The sequence below is a fragment of the Siphateles boraxobius genome, unplaced genomic scaffold, assembly GCF_051911475.1.
Source record: "Siphateles boraxobius isolate OS27281-9 unplaced genomic scaffold, OSU_SipBor_1 12, whole genome shotgun sequence".
Lineage (NCBI taxonomy): Eukaryota > Metazoa > Chordata > Actinopteri > Cypriniformes > Leuciscidae > Siphateles > Siphateles boraxobius.
In genome coordinates, this window is record NW_027508722.1 from 5,244,356 (window position 1) to 5,268,015 (window position 23,660).

General features: G+C 42.7%; 1 long non-coding RNA gene and 7 other non-coding genes across 8 annotated transcripts; all 8 read right to left on the reverse strand.

Moving 5' to 3' along the window:
• Window positions 1–8: 8 nt before the first annotated feature.
• Window positions 9–90, reverse strand: trnal-aag (transfer RNA leucine (anticodon AAG)). Its single transcript has one exon. It is a non-coding gene; the product is annotated as a tRNA-Leu (tRNA).
• A 6,910-nt stretch (window positions 91–7,000) lies between these two features.
• Window positions 7,001–7,082, reverse strand: trnal-uag (transfer RNA leucine (anticodon UAG)). The gene has a single exon. It is a non-coding gene; the product is annotated as a tRNA-Leu (tRNA).
• Window positions 7,083–10,150: 3,068 nt separating this feature from the next.
• On the reverse strand, window positions 10,151–10,755 carry LOC143713251 (uncharacterized). The gene is made up of 3 exons (XR_013195094.1): window positions 10,677–10,755; window positions 10,470–10,532; window positions 10,151–10,353 (listed from the first exon to the last, which is right to left on the reverse strand). It is a non-coding gene; the product is annotated as an uncharacterized LOC143713251 (long non-coding RNA).
• Window positions 10,756–11,447: 692 nt separating this feature from the next.
• trnal-uag (transfer RNA leucine (anticodon UAG)) lies at window positions 11,448–11,529 on the reverse strand. Its single transcript has one exon. It is a non-coding gene; the product is annotated as a tRNA-Leu (tRNA).
• A 208-nt stretch (window positions 11,530–11,737) lies between these two features.
• Window positions 11,738–11,819, reverse strand: trnal-aag (transfer RNA leucine (anticodon AAG)). The gene has a single exon. It is a non-coding gene; the product is annotated as a tRNA-Leu (tRNA).
• A 785-nt stretch (window positions 11,820–12,604) lies between these two features.
• Window positions 12,605–12,686, reverse strand: trnal-uag (transfer RNA leucine (anticodon UAG)). The gene has a single exon. It is a non-coding gene; the product is annotated as a tRNA-Leu (tRNA).
• Window positions 12,687–13,224: 538 nt separating this feature from the next.
• Window positions 13,225–13,306, reverse strand: trnal-aag (transfer RNA leucine (anticodon AAG)). Its single transcript has one exon. It is a non-coding gene; the product is annotated as a tRNA-Leu (tRNA).
• A 949-nt stretch (window positions 13,307–14,255) lies between these two features.
• trnal-uag (transfer RNA leucine (anticodon UAG)) lies at window positions 14,256–14,344 on the reverse strand. Its single transcript is given in 2 exon segments — window positions 14,256–14,299; window positions 14,307–14,344. It is a non-coding gene; the product is annotated as a tRNA-Leu (tRNA).
• Window positions 14,345–23,660: the final 9,316 nt, after the last annotated feature.

Below are 23,660 nucleotides of genomic sequence, written 5' to 3' on the forward strand. Positions count from 1 at the left end.
TGCAGACTTGGCAGCGGTGGGATTTGAACCCACGCCCCCGAAGAGACTGGAGCCTTAATCCAGCGCCTTAGACCGCTCGGCCACGCTACCTTGTGAGAATGCCTTCCGTGGGCCATTTTCGGCTATTTTTTCTTTTAGTGTCTCACTTTTCCATAGTTAAATCAGTTGAAATTCTTCATACCTTGAAGGAGCTCCTCGACAGGTGGAAAGGCCTAATAAGTAGAGGGGGGACACAGTTACAATCTTGGAGGCCCCCCTCCCTGAAGATTGCAATACCATCTTTAATCAAACACAACTGAATTACCTAATCAAAGCCTTTGGGCCATACTCCAAAATGGCAGCCAGATGTTTCGCAGTTCAACTCAAAATCAAGAGGTAGCTGTCAGTTCACCAAAAACTCTCAATGAGTCAAATTTGCAAACTCCATTGACAAGGGGTGCCCAGTCCTGCAGATCGACTGTCCTGCACAAAGCAGGATTGGGGACCCCTGTGTGCTATACATTATTATTAGGGGCCAAGCCACAAAGGGGCTGAGCCACCTATTGTATCTGTTAGTTAGGGGCCAAGCCCCGAAGGGCCTGAGCCACCTATTGTATCTGTTAGTTAGGGGCCAAGCCCGAAGGGCAAGGCACCTATTGTATCTGTTAGTTTTCTTATTATTTATTATTATTAGGGGCCAAGCCCGAAGGGCAAGGCACCTATTGTATCTGTTAGTTTTCTTCTTCTTATTATTATTATTATTATTATTATTATTATTATTATTATTCCGCAAATGGAAGTCTATGGCAGCCCTATGAACCGTAAGTAGGAAAATGATGAAATTTGGCATCGTTATAGAGATGATCATGAAGAGTAATTGAGCCAAATTTTGAGTCTCTAGAACCAACTCTATAGCGCCACCACCAGTTCAAAAATGCAACATTGAAATGGTTATAACTTTTGAACGCTTTGATCTAGAGACATGAAACTTAGTCCACCTGATTCCACTCATCATGCTGATCACAACCAATACTGTACATTAAGACCCCGCCCATTACAGTAGTGGCCATTTTGAAAAGTAGAGTATTCAGTTTTTTCGCTACTCCTCCTTCAAATTTTGTCCAATTTTCTCCAAACGTGTGCTCAAATGATCTTCGGACTGAGCCGCATAAATGTACTGTTCCCGATTTTTTTTTTTTACTGGGAAAAAAAAGTTATGGTGTCGCAAACTTAACGAGGTCCACCCAAAATTGGCTAAGAGGCTGTATCTCGGCCAAAATTTTATCAATCGAAACGAAAATTGGTACATTTCATCGGAAGCATGTTCTGAAGTTTCATGCCAAAGTTGGGAATAGCGCCACCTATGGGTCATGAGATATGAAAAATAGCTATTTTGGCCAATAACTTTTGAACAGTTTGTCAGAAAATCATAAATGTGGTATCTATGGATTTCTTGTGTCATGTCGATTCTGTGGATATCAATTTTGCCAGGATTGGATGTACCACGTGTCCGCCATTTAGAATTTTGTCATAAATTGCAATATCTTTTAAATTATTTGACATATTAGCAAAGAATTTGGTAAGGATGATCGACAAAATGTCCTGAAGGGACATGAAAATTTTGAACACAGCGCCACCTAGTGTTCCTGAGATATACGTTTTTTTTGCAAAAACGCTTATAACTTTTGAAAACATTGTTCAAATTTTGATTACGTTATGTCATTATGTTACTTGGTTTATGCCGATTCAGACAATATCTCATTTGTCATTTTCCAACTATGTGACTTTCCGCCATATTGGAGCAAATGATACCTCTCACAAGCCAACTTAATAAATCATGTATCCAAACAACCCAGACCGCCTTCTGCATCTTTGCAAAAACACAACTTCCCAGTGGTGCAATGAGATGAGTGATATGCTTCTGACACAGAGATAGTGGGTTCGAGCCCCATATTATACAACTTCAGATGATTGTGGAGTTTTATGTAATTTGGAGCCAATTGCTGCAGTTCTACCTTCAACAACTTAAGTCTCTGTAAAATTAAGCAAACCACAGTGTATGAGTATAAAGTAAATGCTCAGTAAAGCAAGAGGCTATAACTTTGAAGATTGTTTAATCAAATCCAATGTGTAGCAATCGTTAAAACATGTGAATTGTGCAATGTTCAAAAGATTCCTAGTAAAATAATAGATTAAAAAGTTGGCCGAGATAACGTTTAAGTTGGCTTGTGAAAGTTTGGACCTGAAAGTTTGAAGAAGGTTGAAGTAGTTTGAAGTTTAAAGTAGTTTTCAGGATTGTAATTCCATTGAAATGGTGGTAGTGTTTTTTTTTTTTTTTTTTTTTTTAATGAATGGCAAATATTGATTTAAGTCATGTTTTCTAAAGCTATTGAAATTAGGTTAATTTTGTCCATTATGTTCTGAAATGCTACTGATTTATTTATTTTTATGGCAAAGCTTTGTTAAATGTTGTTTCATGTCGTTTTTTTCTTCAATTTTATTAAAGCAAATGTGTCAATTCTTGGAATATGTGACCTTTATTGCATGGGCTTATCTTACATTTGGAAAGTTGCGTGCATTCTTCTAGCCATTCTTAACTAGGCACTAAGTTTAGTTTCACAAACCATACTGGGAAAAGCAAGTAGTGTAACCATAAGTGTCATTGTAAATAACTAAAGAAACGGTTAGTATTCTTTTCTATATAGATTTAAATATGCAACAATAGTGCTTTAAAATCACTTCTTAAAAGGCCCACTCTAATTTGCTTACTTTATCCAATGTGCTCAAAGGTATTTAAACTAAAAATAACTTATTTTTAATTCACATTTTTATCACCTCTCACAATATTGTTTCTAGGCAGCATTAAAAAAACATAATTGTACAAGACATTATCAAAGGTGACTGTCAAAGTAATGTACTTATAGCAAAAATATAGGTTACAGTTGCATATGGCAGTTAACCCATGTAATTCCAATTTCTTTTCCCTGAGATAACATGTATGAATTTATAAGGATATTAAACAATCTTTATCAATTACGTCAAAAAAATATATCAAAGTCCATACAAAAAACTTGATTATTCGTCAGGTCACAATTGTGACCATTAGCAGAACAAAGAGAGGCTAGTTATATGGTGTTAATGGATTTATAAACTGACAAACTTCTACAGTTTAAAGACCAGGTTCAATAATTGTTTTAAGCTTTAGTTAATAGTGTTGTATTACATTAAAGGCACACTATGCAAAATTTCCATTTGTGAAACAGTGACCCCAGGAGTCGCTGTGGAGTACTTGTATTTTTTCTGAGCATTAACTTCCACAGATTAATTGTTCACCACGAGACAAGTTATATGTGCTAACAAAGTTAATAGGGTCAATTTTGATTTCATGTCAACTTTAAAACAGAGTTGGCATCATCTCTTCACAGAAGTTAGCATCATCTGAAATCCTCATACAAGGCTGGATCCAAATTGGAGATGACATAATATCTAATATGCCCATGACAATTTAGAAACTGAAAACGTGCCCAGACCGCATGAGGTACTGTGGCAGGAAAAGATGCAGAAGTTGCATCTGTTCCAGGCATTGTGCCTAAGAATGGTCTCATCTGAAGCTGTCACATACAACATGCAGTGCTTTTATGTACAATTCAGAGTTCTATGCTCTTCATTTTCTTCAAAATTCTTAATTTTGACTTGATTCTCTCTTGAAACTATTGAATTTTGTAGATGCGTGTCTGCCAAGTGGCACAACAAGATGAGTGACAGACACCTGGCCAAAAGAATTTCAATCAATCAGTTGAAATTCTTCATGCCTTGAAGGAGCTCCTCGACTGGTGGAAATGCCTACTAAGTAGAGGGGGGATGCAGTTACACTCTTGGAGGCCCCCCTCCCTGCAGATTGCAATTCCATCTCTAATCAAACACAACTGAATTACCTAATCAAAGCCTTTGGGCCATACTCCAAAATGGCAGCCAGATGTGTCGCAGTTAAACTCAAAATCAAGAGGTAGCTGTCAGTTCACCAAAAACTCTCAATGAGTCAAATTTGCAAACTCCATTGACAAGGGGTGCCCAGTCCTGCCGATCGACTGTCCTGCACAGAGCAGGATTGGGGACCCCTGTGTGCTATACATTATTATTATATTTAAATTCATTTTGGAAGTGTCATTATAATAATTGTAAGTTATTGTTGTCTCTGATTCAAGAGGGTGCATATTTTCAGCTGCTTTTGCACCTTTTCAGAGGACACTTTAGGTGTCTGGCCCTCATTAAAACCTGTGCTGGCAGCGGTGGGATTCAAACCCACGCCCCCAAAGAGACTCAGGCCTACATCCAGCGCCTTAGACCCCTCGGCCACGCTACCCCAGCTGGGCTACTCTAGTGGGCCATTTTCTCGCCATTAAATTTCAGAAATAGAGAAATTGTTGGGTGTGGACCTTCATCGTCAGGCTCTGAAGCCCGACGAGGTCGGCCAAGGAAAGCAAAAACGGATGCAGTTACACTCTTGGAGGCCCCCCTCCCTGCAGATTGCAATTCCATCTCTAATCAAACACAACTGAATTACCTAATCAAAGCCTTTGGGCCATACTCCAAAATGGCAGCCAGATGTGGAGGCCATAGGGAGACGGAAAGTCGTAGGACCCCGAAACTCGGCGAGTGCCGTCGTCTCCCGTCCCCGAGTGGGGCCCCCGAGTTTGAGGGCCCTATCCGCTTTCTAAGCATTTCCTAACCCCCGTTTGCGATGAGTCCATTGATTGTGGATGGTGACTGGACAAAATTACAACGTATTAATTTTTTGTGATGTCCCACTGGCTCCTACAGACACCAAAATTGTATCTCGTTTAGAGAGGGACGAGACCTTTACTTTGAGACCACCCACGGCCCCGTGGGCCCCCGGGGGCCAGAGATGTAGATGAAAATACACATTTATCTAAGCAAAAACTGGACGGATCCGGCCGTGGAACCGTCTAGTTGAGCTGAAAAGAATGATAAAAAAATTATGAATTTTGGCCGTGTTTTCGCGGAGATATTAGCCGAAAACCATCGGGCACACTTCAAAATGGCGCTCGCTGATGACGTCACGATCTCGGGAACCCGAAACTCGGCGAGTGCCGTCGTCTCCCGTCCCCGAGTGGGGCCCCCGAGTTTGAGGGCCCTATCCGCTTTCTAAGCGTTTCCTAACCCCCGTTTGCGATGAGTCCATTGATTGTGGATGGTGACTGGACAAAATTACAACGTATTAATTTTTTGTGATGTCCCACTGGCTCCTACAGACACCAAAATTGTATCTCGTTTAGAGGGGGACGAGACCTTTACTTTGAGACCACCCACGGCCCCGTGGGCCCCCGGGGGCCAGAGATGTAGATGAAAATACACATTTATCTAAGCAAAAACTGGACGGATCCGGCCGTGGAACCGTCTAGTTGAGCTGAAAAGAATGATAAAAAAATTATGAATTTTGGCCGTGTTTTCGCGGAGATATTAGCCGAAAACCATCGGGCACACTTCAAAATGGCGCTCGCTGATGACGTCACGATCTCGGGAACAAAATCGCTCATATCTCGGGAACGCGAAGACCCAGAGAGCTCAAATTCGGGTGATGAGGTCCCACGGGGGCCCTTACTCGAACCAGGGCGGTGGCGCGCCGCGGGGACGCCCCGTAGCGGATCGCCGTTCGCTGGGGCCCCCGACTTAATGGGTTCGTGGACGGTGGAATTATGGGATGGGACTTGGTGCTACGGACTCTGGGGGGCCCCCTGAGTGCAGTAAAATAGTTTTTATCAAGAAAAAAACTTTTCAAAAAATGACTATCACAGAAACTGTCAGATCCCACGTAGCATTTGTTCCATTGTAAAAAATAGTGGTTTCGCGGTCAGTGGAATTATGGGATGGGACTTGGTGCTACGGACTCAGGGGAGGCCCCTGAGTGCAGTAAAATGGTTTTCATCATGACAGCAACTTTAATTCAAATGTCTATCAGAGAAACTGTCCCAATCCCCATTCAATCGATGGCAGGTGGGATTGTGTCCGATCGCAGCTTATTGAATGAAGAGCGGGTTAGCATTTTACAAAAATAGTGGGTTATTGGACAAAAAGTGGCTTCGTGGACACGTGGTTTTTAAGCTGAGCTTTCGAGATATTTTGATGAAAACCATTTTACTGCACTCAGTGGGCCCCCCTGAGTCCGTGGCACCAAGAGCCACCCCAAAATTCCACCGTCCACGAACCCACTATTTTTTTCCATTGAAAAAATGCTACGTGGGATATCCATAGCTCTGGTCAGGAAGGGTCTAGAGCCTCCATTTTTGCCCTCAAGTTTAATTCTCTTCATCCTCTATCAGAATCCAGAGTTTCGAGAAGATCGGAGAAACCTTTTTTTCCGACCCGAAAAAACCCCTGTCGGTCACGGGACTTTTGGTAAATATAGTGGGTTATTGGACAAATAGTAGGTTCGTGGGGGGGGGGGGGGGGGTCTGGTCACTCTAGTGGCCAATCGGACAAATAGTGGGTTAGTGGGACGGGGCACGTGTGGCGCCCCACCAAGGACGAAGGCAGAACTGCTTAGGGTGGCCTCGGGCTTCGGGGCACTCCCGTCGGGCCCCTGAGGGGTTCGGGGCACCCCGACCCCGCCCGCGTGGGTCGGGCGCCCGGGGAGGGTCGGCCCGCGGCGTCGGCCGACCCCCCAAAAATTTCGGGGGGTCGGCGCGCTCGTCCGCCAACCCACGTCCGAGCCCCATCGGCCCAAGGACTGAATGGACGCTTTTTATTTTTATGGACTACCTAGAGGTAGCTGTCAGTTCACCAAAAACTCTCAGTCCTGCCGATCGACTGTCCTGCACAGAGCAGGATTGGGCACCCCTGTGTGCTATACATTATTATTATATTTAAATTCATTTTGGAAGTGTCATTATAATAATTGCAAGTTATTGTTGTCTCTGATTTTAGAGGGTGCATATTTTCAGCTGCTTTTGCACCTTTTCAGAGCACACTTTAGGTGTCTGGCCCTCATTAAAACCTCTGCTGGCAGCAGTGGGATTTGAACCCACGCCCCCGAAGAGACTGGAGCCTAAATCCAGCGCCTTAGACCCCTCGGCCATGCTACCCCGGCGTGGTTACTCTAGTGGGCCATTTTCTGCCCATTAAATTTCAGAAATAGAGAAATTGTTGGGTGTGGACCTTCATCGTCAGGCTCTGAAGCCCGCCGAGTTCGGCCAAGGAAAGCAAAAACGGCTGAGTTTTGAAGAGACTGGGAGCAAGCAGTGTCACTTCTCCAGTCTTTTCACAATTGCCTTCTAAAATGAACACTTGGCAGCGGTGGGATTTGAACTCACGTCCCCGAAGAGACTGGAGCCTTAATCCAGCGCCTTAGAGCGCTCAGCCACGCTACCTTGTGAGAATGCCTTCTGTGGGCCATTTTCGCCAATTTTTTCTTTTAGTGTCTCATTTCTCCATAGTTAAATCAGTTGAAATTCTTCATGCTTTGAAGGAGCTCCTCGACAGGTGGAAAGGCCTACTAAGTAGAGGGGGGATGCAGTTACACTCTTGGAGGCCCCCCTCCATGCAGATTGCAATTCCATCTCTAATCAAACACAACTGAATTACCTAATCAAAGCATTTGGGCCATACTCCAAAATGGCAGCCAGATGTGTCGCAGTTAAACTCAAAATCAAGAGGTAGCTGTCAGTTCACCAAAAACTCTCAGTCCTGCCGATCGACTGTCCTGCTATACATTATTATTATATTTAAATTCATTTTGGAAGTGTCATTATAATAATTGCAAGTTATTGTTGTCTCTGATTCAAGAGGGTGCATATTTTCAGCTGCTTTTGCACCTTTTCAGAGCACACTTTAGGTGTCTGGCCCTCATTAAAACCTCTGCTGGCAGCAGTGGGATTCGGACCCACGCCCCCGAAGAGACTGGAGCCTGGAGCCTAAATCCAGCGCCTTAGACCCCTCGGCAACGCTACCCCGGCTTGGCTACTCCAAAATGGCAGCCAGATGTGTCGCAGTTAAACTCAAAATCAAGAGGTAGCTGTCAGTTCACCAACAACTCTCAGTCCTGCTGATCCACTGTCCTGCACAGAGCAGGATTGGGCACCCCTGTGTGCTATACATTATTATTATATTTAAATTCATTTTGGAAGTGTCATTATAATAATTGCAAGTTATTGTTGTCTCTGATTGAAGAGGATGCATATTTTCAGCTGCTTTTGCACCTTTTCAGAGCACACTTTAGGTGTCTGTGCCCGGTTGCATAAAGCACCTTAAGTGTAATTTTCCCTTAAGTTCGCCCTTATGTTTCCCTTAAACTTAAGGGTGTTGCAGAAAATGCCCTTATATGGTACTTAAGGGTTTCTTTAAGTGAAACGTCATAAACACTTAGAATTTCCCTTAAATGCTGTTTTTTCACTTAAGGAATCCCTTAAAAACCGTTAAGTGTTGCATAAAGCCCCTTAACTGTCATTTTCCTAAGTACAGTTTAAGGTTAGGAAAACTTTACCTTAAGAGTAACGCGGACAAAAAAAAGACGACATGGCTGAATTTATGGAACCAATTGAAGATAATTATGTGCCAAGGAGAATTTTTAGGGATAGGGAGAACCCTTTGGATCATCTTAGCGATGAAAAACTGCTTCGAGAATATCGATTTAATCGCCGCGGAATCTATGAAATTGCTGACAAACTGGAAGGCGACCTTGGCCATGTTACCCAGCGCAACCACTCACTACCCTCTGTGCTTCAGTTACTTATAGCAATTCGGTTCTTTGCAACTGGGAGTTTCCAGTCTGTAGTGGGAGATGTTTTCCACGTTCATAAGTCGTCCGTCAGTAGAGTTATTCACCGGGTTGCAGGGGCCCTTTGCCGTCATTTAAGCCAAACCGTGACGTTTCCATCTGGTGTTGAACTTGATGTCATTCAAACCTCTTTTTTTCGGAAAGCGGGGTTTCCTCGAATAAGTGGTGTAATTGACGGCACACATGTCAGAATTCAAGCGTCCCGCACGCACGAAGATCAGTATGTGAACAGGAAAAATTACCATTCTGTTAATGTGCAGTTAGTGTGTGACCATCTGTGCAGAATAATAAATGTCGTTGCATCGTGGCCAGGGAGTACACATGACTCTAGGATTTTGACAGAGAGTAAGATCGGGAGAGATTTTGAAGCTGGAATGCACGGTGGTCTTCTGCTCGGTGACAGTGGTTACCCCTGCCGACCATGGCTCATGACGCCCTTCATGAATTGCCTTAACGCTGCGCAGGCATGTATTTAATAATGTTACAGACAACTAAGATGTACAAATTATATCAACTTGATATTAAACTGACTTGAAAAAAAAATCCTCTTTACTAACTTTAAAAAAACATAAACTGAACGTAAAAACATAGGCCATATGTTGTCTAACTTATTGATATTTTTTTGTGTATTAAAATGTATTTTGACTTGTTGATAATTATGGTTATTCTTTGGTCCTGTAGGAAAGATACAACAGTGCGTTGACTCACACAAGGTCAATAGTTGAGAGGACGATCGGACAGCTTAAACGGAGATTTCACTGTCTCCACAGTGAACTGCGCGTTGAGCCTCCAAGGGCTTGCAAAATTATTGTCGCCTGCGTTGTTCTTTTTAACATGTCCAAGATGTATTCTGCCTTCGAAGAGGAAGATGAGCTCGAAGAAGAGGGTAATGAAGCAGAAGAGGCTCATGAAGCAAATCTTCTGCAGCAAGATTTCCAACAGGCTGGATTTGTTGTCAGAGATGCCATCGTAAATGCATTCTTTAATTAGCAGGCCTAGTATGACCAATAGTTGTAGGCTAATATTTAAATATATATATATATATATATATATATATATATATATATATATATTAGCAGCAGTAGTAATGTTATTAATAAAATGTATTATTAGCCTATTACAATAATTATTATTAATGTTAATGATACAATGTATATAGTAGGTTAGCAGTTGCAAGTTAATGTAATGATTTATAAATTATAATTTATAGGCTAGTGTTGTTTAGTATTAATATTTTATAAATATATTAGCTATATTGTATTTTGCTATTATTATTGGAATTTTGTTAATATATTTGTCCTTGTAATTACATAAATAAATACAAAACTTTTCAGATATGTCATAAAATGTATTTATAATAATATATTTATTCGTCAAGTGATGTTATTGTTATTTTCCCTTCACTTTGTAGTTGCAACAGTTTGTTGTTAAGAATTATGTAGTAAAGGTCTTGATTTTCCTTCTCCTTTTTAATTTTTTCGATCTCCAATTGCAGCTTTGTTTTTTGTAGCTGTAGGACGTCTCTCTGCAGTTCCAGCACTTCTTCTCTTGTAGAGGCTGGAGAGGGTAGTTGCGTCTTTCTGCAATTCACAAGTGTTTTGGAGGAATTATGAAATATAATATAATAAATAATATTGGGGCTGTTCTAAGTCAAATTAACAAAACTAAAATAATTGTTAACTAATAAATAACTCACTTTGTTGCCTGGTTTGGCGTACTGCTGGCGCTCTGTCGGTGTTGCTTTGATTGCTGGAAAGGTCTAACGCGTGAAACAAAGAAATACCAATCAAAATTTATATTTATATACAAATAAAAATATTTTATTACGCCTGTCGTGATTTTCATATCGTTTATCCCCATAGAGATACATTTTATTTAATTTAAGACAATAATGTTCTCTCACTCCGTGTTACATTCCTCTGGTTGAGTCACTTCACTCTCTAAGCCGCCAGGGATGCCAGCCAGGACAGGTGAGTCCGCCCAAAGGATGTCTTGGACCAGTTTAGTTGTCTCTGATAATTCTGTTGGCGGTGGTCCTCCACCTACAGTTTTGTTATCGTTAGCTCTCGGTGCGTGCGAAGAAAATAGAGAAAAAACGAAGAGCGTTTTTTTTCTTACCAGTTTTGTTGGACTCCCTCTTATGAATGCTTATTTCTTTTTTTGCCCCCACAGAGATGTTTTCATATTTTTTAATTACCTCTGAAACCGTCCTCTTTACTCCTAAATTCTGTGCATTAATTTTCTCGGTTATTTCCTCCCACTGTTTATTTTTTTTGCCAGCAGTTATGACGGGATTAAATTTGCTTCTTAAAATTCCTTTTCTTTTCCCATATTCATCTAGAAGAATACACTTCTCATCCTCAGTCCAGTTTGGCTTTCTTTTTTTGTTTTCCTTATCCATTTCTTTAGGCTATTCGTTGTTTTAAAGCTCCTAGGTTAATGTGTATAGGAGCGTATCTATGGCAACGATACATTTTTATAACGGCAAACCTGGATCGCCGCCGTGAAACACTTAACGGTTTCCCTTACCTAAGAGAACTCATTAAGGGATTATATGCAACACCCTTAAATCATTCCCTTAGTTAAGGGGAAATCACGCCTTAAGTCCCACACTTAAGGGAAAAACTTAAGGTGCTTTATGCAACCGGGCACAGGCCCTCCTTAAAACCTCTGCTGGCAGCAGTGGGAATTGAACCCACGCCCCCGAAAAGACTGGAGCCTAAATCCAGCGCCTTAGACCCCTCGGTCACGCTACCCCGGCTTGGCCACTCTAGTGGGCCATTTTCTGGCCATTAAATTTCAGAAATAGAGAAATTGTTGGGTGTGGACCTTCATCGTCAGGCTCTGAAGTCCCACCCGCCGAGTTCGGCCAAGGAAAGCAAAAACGGCTGAGTTTTGAAGAGACTGGGAGCAAGCAGTGTCACTTCTCCAGTCTTTTCACAGGTGCCTTCTAAAATGCAGACTTGGCAGCGGTGGGATTTGAACCCACGCCCCCGAAGAGACTGGAGCCTTAATCCAGCGCCTTAGACCGCTCGGCCACGCTACCTTCTAAGAATGCTTTCCGTGGGCCATTTTCGCCAATTTTTTCTTTTAGTGTCTCACTTCTCCATAGTTAAATCAGTTGAAATTCTTCATGCCTTGAAGGAGCTCCTCGACAGGTGGAAATGCCTACTAAGTAGAGGGGGGACGCAGTTACACTCTTGGAGGCCCCCCTCCCTGCAGATTGCAATTCCATCTCTAATCAAACACAACTGAATTACCTAATCAAAGCCTAATCGAATTACCTAATCAAAGCTCGGCCACGCTACCTTGTGAGAATGCCTTCCGTGGGCCATTTTCGCCAATTTTTTCTTTTTGTGTCTCACTTCTCCATAGTTAAATCAGTTAAAGTTCTTCATGCCTTGAAGGAGCTCCTCGACAGGTGGAAATGCCTACTAAGTACAGGGGGGATGCAGTTACACTCTTGGAGGCAACCCTCCCTGCTGATTGCAATTCCATCTCTAATCAAACACAACTGAATTACCTAATCAAAGCATTTTGGGCCATACTCCAAAATGGCAGCCAGATGTGTCTCAGTTAAACTCAAAATCAAGAGGTAGCTGTCAGTTCACCAAAAACTCTCAGTCCTGCCGATCGACTGTCCTGCACAGAGCAGGATTGGACACCCTTGTGTGCTATACATTATTATTATATTTAAAATTCATTTTTGAAGTGTCATTATAATAATTGCAAGTTATTGTTGTCTCTGATTTTAGAGGGTGCATATTTTCAGCTGCGTTTGCACCTTTTCAGAGCACACTTTAGGTGTCTGGCCCTCATTAAAACCTCTGCTGGCAGCGTTGGGATTCGAACCCAAGCCCCCGAAGAGACTGGAGCCTAAATCCAGCGCCTTAGACCCCTCGGCCACGCTACCTTATGAGAATGACTTCCGTGGGCCATTTTCGCCAATTTTTTCTTTTAGTGTCTCACTTCTCCATAGTTAAATCAGTTGAAATTCTTCATGCCTTGAAGGAGCTCCTCGAAAGGTGGAAAGGCCTACTAAGTAGAGGGGGGATGCAGTTACACTCTTGGAGGCATCCCTCCCTGCTGATTGCAATTCCATCTCTAATCAAACACAACTGAATTACCTAATCAAAGCATTTGGGCCATACTCCAAAATGCCAGCCAGATGTGTCGCAGACTTGAACCCACGCCCCCGAAGAGACTGGAGCCTAAATCCAGCGCCTTAGACCCCTCGGCCATGCTACCCCGGCTTGGTTACTCTAGTGGGCCATTTTCTGCCCATTCAATTTCAGAAATAGAGAAATTGTTGGGTGTGGACCTTCATCGTCAGGCTCTGAAGCCCGCCGAGTTCGGCCAAGGAAAGCAAAAACGGCTGAGTTTTGAAGAGACTGGGAGCAAGCAGTCTCACTTCTCCAGTCTTTTCACAGGTGCCTTCCAAAATGCAGACTTGGCAGCGGTGGGATTTGAACCCACGCCCCCGAAGAGACTGGAGCCTTAATCCAGCGCCTTAGACCGCTCGGCCACGCTACCTTGTAAGAATGCTTTCCATGGGCCATTTTCGCCAATTTTTTCTTTTAGTGTCTCACTTCTCCATAGTTAAATCAGTTGAAATTCTTCATGCTTTGAAGGAGCTCCTCGACAGGTGGAAATGCCTACTAAGTAGAGGGGGGACGCAGTTACACTCTTGGAGGCCCCCCTCCCTGCTTTTTATTTTTATGGACTACCTAGAGGTAGCTGTCAGTTCACCAAAAACTCTCAGTCCTGCCGATCGACTGTCCTGCACAGAGCAGGATTGGGCACCCCTGTGTGCTATACATTATTATTATTTTTAAATTAATTTTGTTTTTTGAAATTCATTTTTGTTTTTTTTACACTCTTGGAGGCCCCCCTCCCTGCAAGTTATTGTTGTCTCTGATTCAAGAGGGTGCATATTTTCAGCTGCTTTTGCACCTTTTCAGAGGACACTTTAGGTGTCTGGCCCTCATTAATGAGAATGCCTTCCGTGGGCCATTTTCGCCAATTTTTTCTTTTAGTGTCTCACTTCTCCATAGTTAAATCAGTTGAAATTCTTCATGCTTTGAAGGAGCTCCTCGACAGGTGGAAAGGCCTACTAAGTAGAGGGGGGATGCAGTTACACTCTTGGAGGCCCCCCTCCCTGCAGATTGCAATTGCATCTCTAATCAAACACAACTGAATTACCTAATCAAAGCATTTGGGCCATACTCCAAAATGGCAGCCAGATGTGTCGCAGTTAAACTCAAAATCAAGAGGTAGCAGTCAGTTCACCAAAAACTCTCAGTCCTGCCGATCGACTGTCCTGCTATACATTATTATTATATTATTAAAATTCATTTTGGAAGTTTCATTATAATAATTGCAAGTTATTGTTGTCTCTGATTCAAGAGGGTGCATATTTTCAGCTGCTTTTGCACCTTTTCAGAGCACACTTTAGGTGTCTGGCCCTCATTAAAACCTCTGCTGGCAGCGGTGGGATTCGAACCCACGCCCCCGAAGAGACTGGAGCCTGGGGCCTAAATCCAGCGCCTTAGACCCCTCGGCAACGCTACCCCGGCTTGGCTACTCCAAAATGGCAGCCAGATGTGTCTCAGTTAAACTCAAAATCAAGAGGTAGTGTTGGAGAATTCTGTTACCCCTCCTCTATCTGATGCTCAAGTCTGAATGCTGTAATGCTGAGCAAAAGTAGGCCATAGGCCAATGTAGAGTTGGAAAAGTACCTAAAAACCCATGTAATGCATAGATGACGTTGGTGCAAGGTACAGGAAAGTACTAAAAAACATATATGATGTATTTTTTTAAAAAACTATACATGTGATACTCCGCCACCAATAGAAATAAGGCCTCGGAGCATGTGATCTTAATGGTGGCGTGATACCAAGGAGGAGCAATGTGTAAGAGATGACGGTACAAACACTAATTGGACACTGGCGATAAGAAAGATGTATAAAATCTATGTTTCAACCACTGTAAGATCAGATGATTCAGCTGACCATCTCACTTTGTTGAATTGCTCAATAAAGTTCTTCTTCTGAGACCTGGAACTTCGACTCTGAAAACTTTTTGAAGACTAACTCCTACTAGACTCTGAAAAACTACTGATCAGGACCAGAGACCAGCAATTAGCCACGACATAATTGGCGAGCCAGCCAGGAGCAGGCTTGGGGTCAGGAGATCCTCGTGGTGTTGACGCTGACGGTGGCATTCACAAAACAAAGGCCGGCCAAAAAATCAGGTAAGCAGTTTTTGCTTATATTTTGTTTTGTGAATTGCCTCTGAGAAGCTGACACGCTTGATGATTGCTCTGCAATTATAAAACCCCACTGCAAAAGAACCTAAAAAACAACTGAGAGATAAAAGATAAGAAGGGAGTCTGATTTCCAGGTCCAAAGAAGCTGCTGTATGTGTGTTTGTCTCAAAAAGCAAGAAGTGCATAGCGTGGAGATTGCGCTCATGAAGTAAGAGTACACTGTCTAGTAAAAGAAGTGTTTAAAAGGCGCCAGGCAGTGTAGGAAGTACACTGACCACCTGTTTGTTTGTCTGTCTGTCTTTTGTGAAAGAGAATAGGGGGTATTAAAATGTGCACAAAGTAAGGAAGGTAAAGTATAGATAAAGAACAAAAACATTTAAAATCCTTATAATAATTATTAGCTAAAGTTTTTTACATAAAAAGGTAAGAAAAGTTAAAAGAATTGAGTTAAAGAATGTAAAAGTATACACCAGAAGACTAAAATATAGAGAGAAGGGAGTTTTTGGCTCTCCCGGGCATTCTGCCAAGAGGTGCATTAACTAGTCATTAATCAGTGATAGTGCTGGGAAGCAGAGGACAGTGGAACCAATTAGTGAGAAATAGCAGCAGAAGCAGAAAAAAGTCCAGAATAAAGAATAAATAGAAAAAAGAAGTATAAAAATGTATTAGAAATTAATGGATAAAATAAAACTAACAAGTAAAAATCAAGTGAAAAACTGTGCTTACCAAAAAAACAAAGAACACTCCAAAGAATTGGTTTGGTCCACTATTTGGCCATTCGCCAGACTGCAAATTCTGTGATCCAGATAGAGAAACCCAGCGTCTGTTGAAAGAGAATTAAGACTGAACATTGGGGCTTTCTACATACTTTTGATATTGAAGAAGGGATAGAAGTGTGTGAATAAAATGTTAAGCGCATGAATAGACGGATTGCAAATAAAGCAAAAAGATAAAGAGACGATAAACAGTCAGAAAAAGGTTTAAAGGAAAAAGTTTGAAGTCAAGGGAAAAACAAATGTGGGACTCAGTGAATACGGGAAAGAAAGGCATAGGAGAGCATTAGCTCACACCCTATGATATGACTGGTAAACAGCTCCCCCTGATGGAGGGCACTGTGAAGATCAAAGGCAACGTAACCCTCACAGATACGCAGGATGAGGAAGAAGAAAGAGAGGAGGAGGAAAGAGAAGACCACAGGAATACAGGTTATGACCACAAAATATTGGCAGATGCTGACATGTTTGAAGCATCATCTCCACTAAAAAGGGGCCATCAAGCCATGATGGAAGCCAAGGTAGCAGCTTGAATAGGAAACACCTTACTGAACGCAAGAACCCCACCCTGTCTAATCCATACCATTATGCAGCGAAAGCCCTGCAGAGTCTTGGGGAAAAACTGAACCAGGAAGTAGACACCAATCAGCTGTTCGAACAAGAATGTGATGAGCTGGAACAAGATATAAGGACAACAGAAGAACAAATCAATCACAGCTTTAAACGCTTACAGGAATCCCTGAAGAATGTCACGGGCTCAGAACAACACGAACCTCAAGAACACCAGAGACATCAGAACCGCCGAAAGCACAAGTCACGCTCACTCAGCCCAGCCAGACCTCGCAGGGAAGTCAAGAGTGTGACAGGGACCCTACTCCTTGAGGATATCTCGCCAGCTGCCCCACCAGCCACCCCATACAACCTAAGGGAACGGCACTAAAGAAACCAAGCATGTATAGGGGAGAAGAAGACTGGCATATGGAAAATCATAAGTTTTGCCCTATGATAAGTACATGCAAACAAGAGGAGGACCCACTGAAGGAAGAAACTGTGCAGTGCCCCATCCTAATTAAAGGTCAACAGGGACAGTATGTGCCGTGGGCGGGGCAGGATCTGGAAGGACTGATAGCCCACCTACTTGATTTACATGAAGGAGCTGGCAAGTGGATCAGATCGCTGGAAGAAGAGACAATGGGCAAGATTTTGGCCCTTGGAGATGTTAAGGCCCTGCTGGCTAAATGCATGGGAGGAGCTAGGACTAATGAGATCTTACAGGACGCAGGACTACATCAGGCGATTGATTCACCTAGAATGGACGCCAGACCACTGGACCAATGCAGACCAGCGATATGGCAAGTGCTGAGAAAATATTATCAGACCCAAATGGACCCAAAATCACTGAAAGGAGAGCCAATAGGAGACAGAGAAAACCCAATCACCTATGTCCAGAAGCAAGCAAGGAAGTGGAAGCAAGAATTGGAGAGAGACCCCGAAAATGACCCAGTAATAACAGCACTGTTCAGAACTGCCATTGTGGAAGCCATGCCTGCACCAGTGAAAGCCAAGTTAGAAGATGTGGTGGGACTGACCTCAAAGTCACCTAAATAATTTAGTGACCATGTGGCTCATGCAGTAGAACAACACAGAAAAAATGAGCAGAAGCTGAAAAACCAAGAAAGAGATCTTCAAAGAAAACTAACCCAGTTGCAGCTGGATGAATCAATCAACAAAAAGAAGAAAGTGCAAGCTGCGGGGAAGGAGACAGACGACCCGACTGCCATGATGGCGGCTGTCAACATACCAAGTCAAGCTCCCCAGACTGTCCAGCAAGCACCAAACAACATGAATCAGAATGTGCCCGTCAACTCAGGAAACCCACAGCAACTGGCTGCACCAATTGTAATATACCTTCCTGAACATCAAGACAATAGAAATGGAACAATCCCAGGAAGAGGAAGAGGGAGACAATTTTACAACCAGCAAAGAAACCCTGACCAACCAAGCACCTGTTGGGAATGTAATCAGCCTGGACACACCAAGAGATTCTGCCCAGTTAACCCATGGCCCCAAGATGGGCCACAGCTAAGACAGCCAGGGCGACAAGGAAATCAAAACCAGCAGTTTCAGGTATCTGGCCCCGTCAACCCATGGCGTGGCCCGGACCAAGGATACTAGGGATGCCCAGAGAATCCTACGGGGAGGAGTCAGCTTCCAATGCTGTCATCAAATGCTGACCAAGAACCTATGCTGCGGGTTAAGATAGAGGACAAGATAACACCTATTATGCTTGATACAGGAGCAACATATACCTGCTTGAGCCCAACTTATGCCTCACACCTCCCCAGGTCTGGAAAATATGTAAAGACAGTAGGATTCTCGGGACTAACGCAGCTAATTCCAATGACAACTCCTGTCAGCATAAAAGTCAAAGACTCTGAAATTAAAATTCCTGTGCTAGTATCAGACCAAACACCAGTCAATCTGTTGGGAAGAGATGCAATATGCAAGCTAAATTTACAGATATGGTGCACTCCCCAAGGGATATATATAGATAGTGCAGGTATAAAACAGATGATAGTAATGAGTGAAATGGATCAACAGGAACCACAAGCTAATGCATTTTGGATTGGGAATTTAGATGAGGGACTAAGACAAACACTGGATAGATAGGAAAAGTATATAAAATAACAATTCCTGAAACCAACCTCACCAGAAACTGAATATCACTGTACAATGATATATGACCCCCTTAGGGATCCAGAACAGGAAAAAGAGTGGTTAGAGAAAACTGAGGGCCAGAAAGTGCATTTAAGATCACACCATATAATTATAGGACCAACAGGGGCAGCACTACAAATTGAAGACAGTGACTTCACCAGAACATGGTTTAGGGTTGATAATTCAGTCCCACATGTGACGTTGTGCGTCATTGAAGGATGTCGGGCAAAAGATCTAGGTCCAATGATGTTAAAAGCTAAGGAAAAACGGTGGGAAGCCACTGAGAACCCCTTTATTTTACAAACACCAGATAAAACACACCTAAAGATTCTATGTGTAACTAATATGATAGGTACCCCAAAACTGGTTGTGGAAACAGAACAACATGACTCAATCTATAAAATGAAGGAATTAATGATAGAAATGGAAGAAAGGGTGCCCCTACAGTTATGGTCTAAGCATGACACAGATGTAGGACTAGTCAAGTCAGCGAACCCTGTGAGAATTGCTATTAAACCAGGAGTCCAGCTGCCTAGGAAACAGCAATACCCACTGAAACGCGAAGCAGTAGAAGGCATAAGAAAAACAATTGAAGGGTTAATAGAGGCAGGAGTACTAATTGAGACCGCTAGCTATTGCAACACTCCAATTTTACCAGTAGAAAAAGCCAATAAATCTAAGTGGAGACTAGTGCATGACCTAAGGGCAGTGAATGAAGTAGTGGAAGACTGGCCAGCTGAGGTGCCAAACCCACATACGCTTTTGACAAATGTTCCACCTGCTGCTAACTATTTCACTGTGATTGATCTGTGCTCTGCATTTTTCAGCATTCCTCTAGCAGAAGAAAGCAGAAACCTTTTTTCCTTCACTTACCAAGGTAAACAATACACATACACGAGAATGCCCCAAGGATTTAAACACTCACCTCATGTGTTTAACCAAGTTTTAAAACTTGATCTAGAAGACTTAAGACTGGATAGTACATTAATACAGTATGTGGATGATTTGTTGATCTGTTCAACAACGCTGGAACAGTGCCATCAGGACTCCATTAAAGTATTAACCAAATTAGCAGAAGGTGGCCATAAAGCCACAAAAGAGAAATTGCAATACTGCTTGCCTCAAGTAGAGTATCTGGGTCGATTAATTGCAGATCAAACAAAGGCAATATCACCCAGCCAATTGGAAGGAATTAGTAAAGCACCCCAACCGCAAACTGTGGGCCAAATGATGACATTTTTGGGAATGACTGGTTTTAGTGCTGATTGGATAGAAGATTATGCGATCAAAACAGCTCCATTGCGGACCATTATGAGACAGGCTGGTCACCAAAATCTTAGAGCACCATTGAAATGGGATCCTGATGCACTGATAGCATTCAGCTCACTCAAAAAAGAATTACAAACAGCCCCATTATTAACGATTCCAAATTATGACAGAACTTTCCATTTGTATGTAGCAGACAGAAAAGAGGGCTTTGCTTCTGCTGTCCTGATGTAGGAGACATGCAGTGGGCGGAAGAAGCAACCCATTGCCCAGTATAGCACCAAATTGGACAGTGTAGCCCAAGGCTACCCACCATGTTATCAACAAGGTCTAGCTGCAGTATACTTTGCTTTTGAGAAAGCCTCTGCTGTTACTATGGGCTATCCAGTCATCATCTATACCCATCATAAGATTGCTGAGTTATTGGAACAGGGACGTTTTGTTTTGACACAGGCCAGATGTTTGGCGTACTCCACATTGTTGACTTATCCTGATATAACAATCAAAAGATGTACCACAACAAACCCAGCTAACTTTGTCCCAGTAGAGGGGGAAGGAACACCTCATGAATGTGTTGCTGCCTCTCTAGGATTCACTCGTCTGAGACCAGATTTGGAATCAACACCAATTGTTGATGCAGACGTGGACTACTTTGTAGATGGCTCATGCTTTAGAGATCACTCGGGTAATCATGCTGGTTTTGCTGTTGTACAACGAGATGGGGACAATTTTACTCCTGTGCTGACACAACGTTGTGAACAGCCTTGTTAAGCACAGTTGGCCGAACTAAAAGCCCTTACGGCAGCATGTCTGCTGGCCAAAAATAAAGCAGCCAACATTTATACGGATTCTGCATACGCCCATGGGGTATGCCATCTTTTCGGTGCAGTATGGAAACAAAGAGGATTCAAAAAGAGTGATGGAACCCCAATCCAACATGGGGACCAAATTACTGCATTGATTAATGCTATGATGTTTCCAGCCAAATTGGCCATCGTCAAATGCCAGGCTCACAAGAAAGGAAATTATTTTGTTATCAAAGGTAATAACGCCGCAGATAGCCAAGCAAAATTGGCTTCTGGGTGTCAATCTGCTGTAATGGCACCATCCGTTTTGATCCAGCCCCTCCCTACTATAGAAAGTATTGCCCAAATGCAGTCCAGAGCTACACCACCTGAAATACACTTATGGCAACAAAGGGGGGCGACTAGAGATGCTAATAATATCTGGAGGTCTCATGAAGGTTTTATGATAGCCCCCACCCCATTGCTTAATATTCTTATACCTGACGCCCACAGTTTTGACCACTGTGGAAGGGGGGAGATTATGAGAAAGATAAAAAGACAAGGATTATGGTCCCCATACTTACAAACAAGGGTAGATGAATTTCTGAGTGAATGTGAAATTTGCACACAAAACAATGTAAGAAAAGGAACAACAACTCCAATAGGCTCTATTACTGTTCCAGAAGCACCCTTTAAGCATCTAGTAATGGATTATGTGGACATGATAAAAGCAGTAATAGGAAAAAGGTATATGTTGGTCATTATAGACAGATTCAGTAGATGGGTGGAAGCAGAACCATCAGCAGAGCAAGGAGCACAGACAGTGATAAAATTTCTGACGAGAGAGGTCATACCAAGATTTGGTATCCCATCCCAGATCAGTTCAGACAATGGGTCTGCTTTTATTCAAAGAACGGTAAAGGCAGTAATACAACAGTTGAGGATCAAGCAGAGACTGGGGTATGTCTACCATCCTGAGTCACAGGGACTCGTGGAACGGGTCAATGGGACTATTAAGGCCAAAATCAACAAAATTTGTGCGGACACTAAGCTTAATTGGGTAGATGCGTTGCCACTCGCACTGATGAGCTATCGAATGCAAACCAACAGGATCACTAATCTGACCCCCCATGAAATGTTGACTGGGAGACCAATGCCTGTGCCTCATTTGAGAGGACCTTATGACGGGCCACCGTTAGAACAGTTACAATTGGAATTAAGGACATATATGAGACAATTGACTGCTATACATGAAGCTATTCATTCACAGGAACAAAACAGGGGACCCAGAGAAGAGGAAGAAGTTCCCTGTCTGGTGGTACCTGGAGACCAGGTATACCTAAGAGTCTTTAGGAGAAGGTGGAATGAGCCACGAAGAGAAGGACCTTATACTGTAGTAAGAGCAACCCCCACAGCAGTACATGTAGAGGGCAGCACAACCTGGTATCATTTGAATCATTGCACCCGAGTCCCAAGGCTGAGACCTAGAAGGCAAGATGAGGAAATAGATAGTCAGGAAGGGAGTCAAGAGGAGATAGCTCAAGATGCCGCAGAAGAGCAGGGAACTGAAAGTGAAGATATTAACATTGATGAACCTCATTCTAGGGAGACTGAACACGCTGAGCCAAGGGATGAAATGCCGGAGCGGAATGATGGACAGCCTTCAGAGGACCTGGAGCCTGAAGGTGAGAGAGCTCCTAGTATTGGTCTTTTTGGTGATACACCTCATGCAGCAGCTTCCCCAGACACAATGCCTCCAGGCGAACAATCCCCTGGAGAAGGACCCTCTGCTGATGAACCATACAACTTTGTCACACTCAACCTCCAAGACATCGGCATCCCAGGAATCGACCTCCCAGAAAATGACTTCCCAGACATTGACCTCCCAGAAATTAATCCCCCAGACACTGAATTACCAGACCTCTCAAGCTTTGAGTGGGATAAGTCACCCTAACCTGACTCAACCAACACAAGGTAACAAAGCACGCAGACATAATGTAAAAAGATCCCTGCAGAAAGCTATGACTATTCATGAAGATTATACCCAAACTGAAGTTGATTTGGAAGTAGAACTACAAAAAGAAAAACTGTTGGATGATGCCTATCATAATGAATGGTATAAATGGGCAGTGTATACTGTAAGACAGGTAAAACAAGGCACATGTGTATTATGCTCACCCTCACCTTTGAAGAAGTTAAGAATAGTACCAAACCAATATGACTACATGCAGTGTGCCAGATTTAATTCACAATATTGTAACAGAACTGGACATGTAATTCCATACTGTCCAGCTGAGTGCCTGGCCATGTTAGGGAACCACTATTATCAAAGATTTATACCCAGGAGGGTTGGGGAAGTGCATGCAAGGAGCTTGACGTAAGAATAGATAAAGCCAATTAGGAGACCCCACAAAATTACATTCTGGATAAAACATTGGAGTATGAATGTTTTAACAAAACTATGGGCTATCGAAATGTAGGAACCTTTCAAGGTAAATGTGCTATAATTTGGCACCTGGATTATGAGATGTACAACGAGACAAACGTATATAAATCCTCTAGCTCAATATATGCCACAGCAACAATAAATAAAAACATGTCTGTAACAGGTGCTCATGAAAACTGCGAGAATGCTACCTTATCCTTTCCCCTGATTGGACCACTTGAAAATCAAACTGAAGCAGTAGCTGATTTATTTTGGCTATGTGGGGATAAACGACTAAGAGCCACCCTAGTTGATTGGAAAGGACTCTGTGCCAGGGTGAGGCTAGCTCAAGGAATAGGAATTGTAAACTGGGATCTCAATGAGGAAGAAACGATAGAAAAGTTGAGTAGACATAAGCACAGAGCTAAGAGAGCTTATACCCCAGATCCCAATGTTAAAATTGATGCAATTGGACAGCCTAGAGGAATACCACATGAATTTAAGGCTAGGGATGAAATAAAGTCAGGGTTTGAATCATTTCTTCTATGGGTACCTGTTAATAAGAATACTGAATGTATAAATTACATATACTACAATCAGCAAAGATTTATTAATTATACGGATGATGCACTTGGGGCGCTAGGCCAACAAT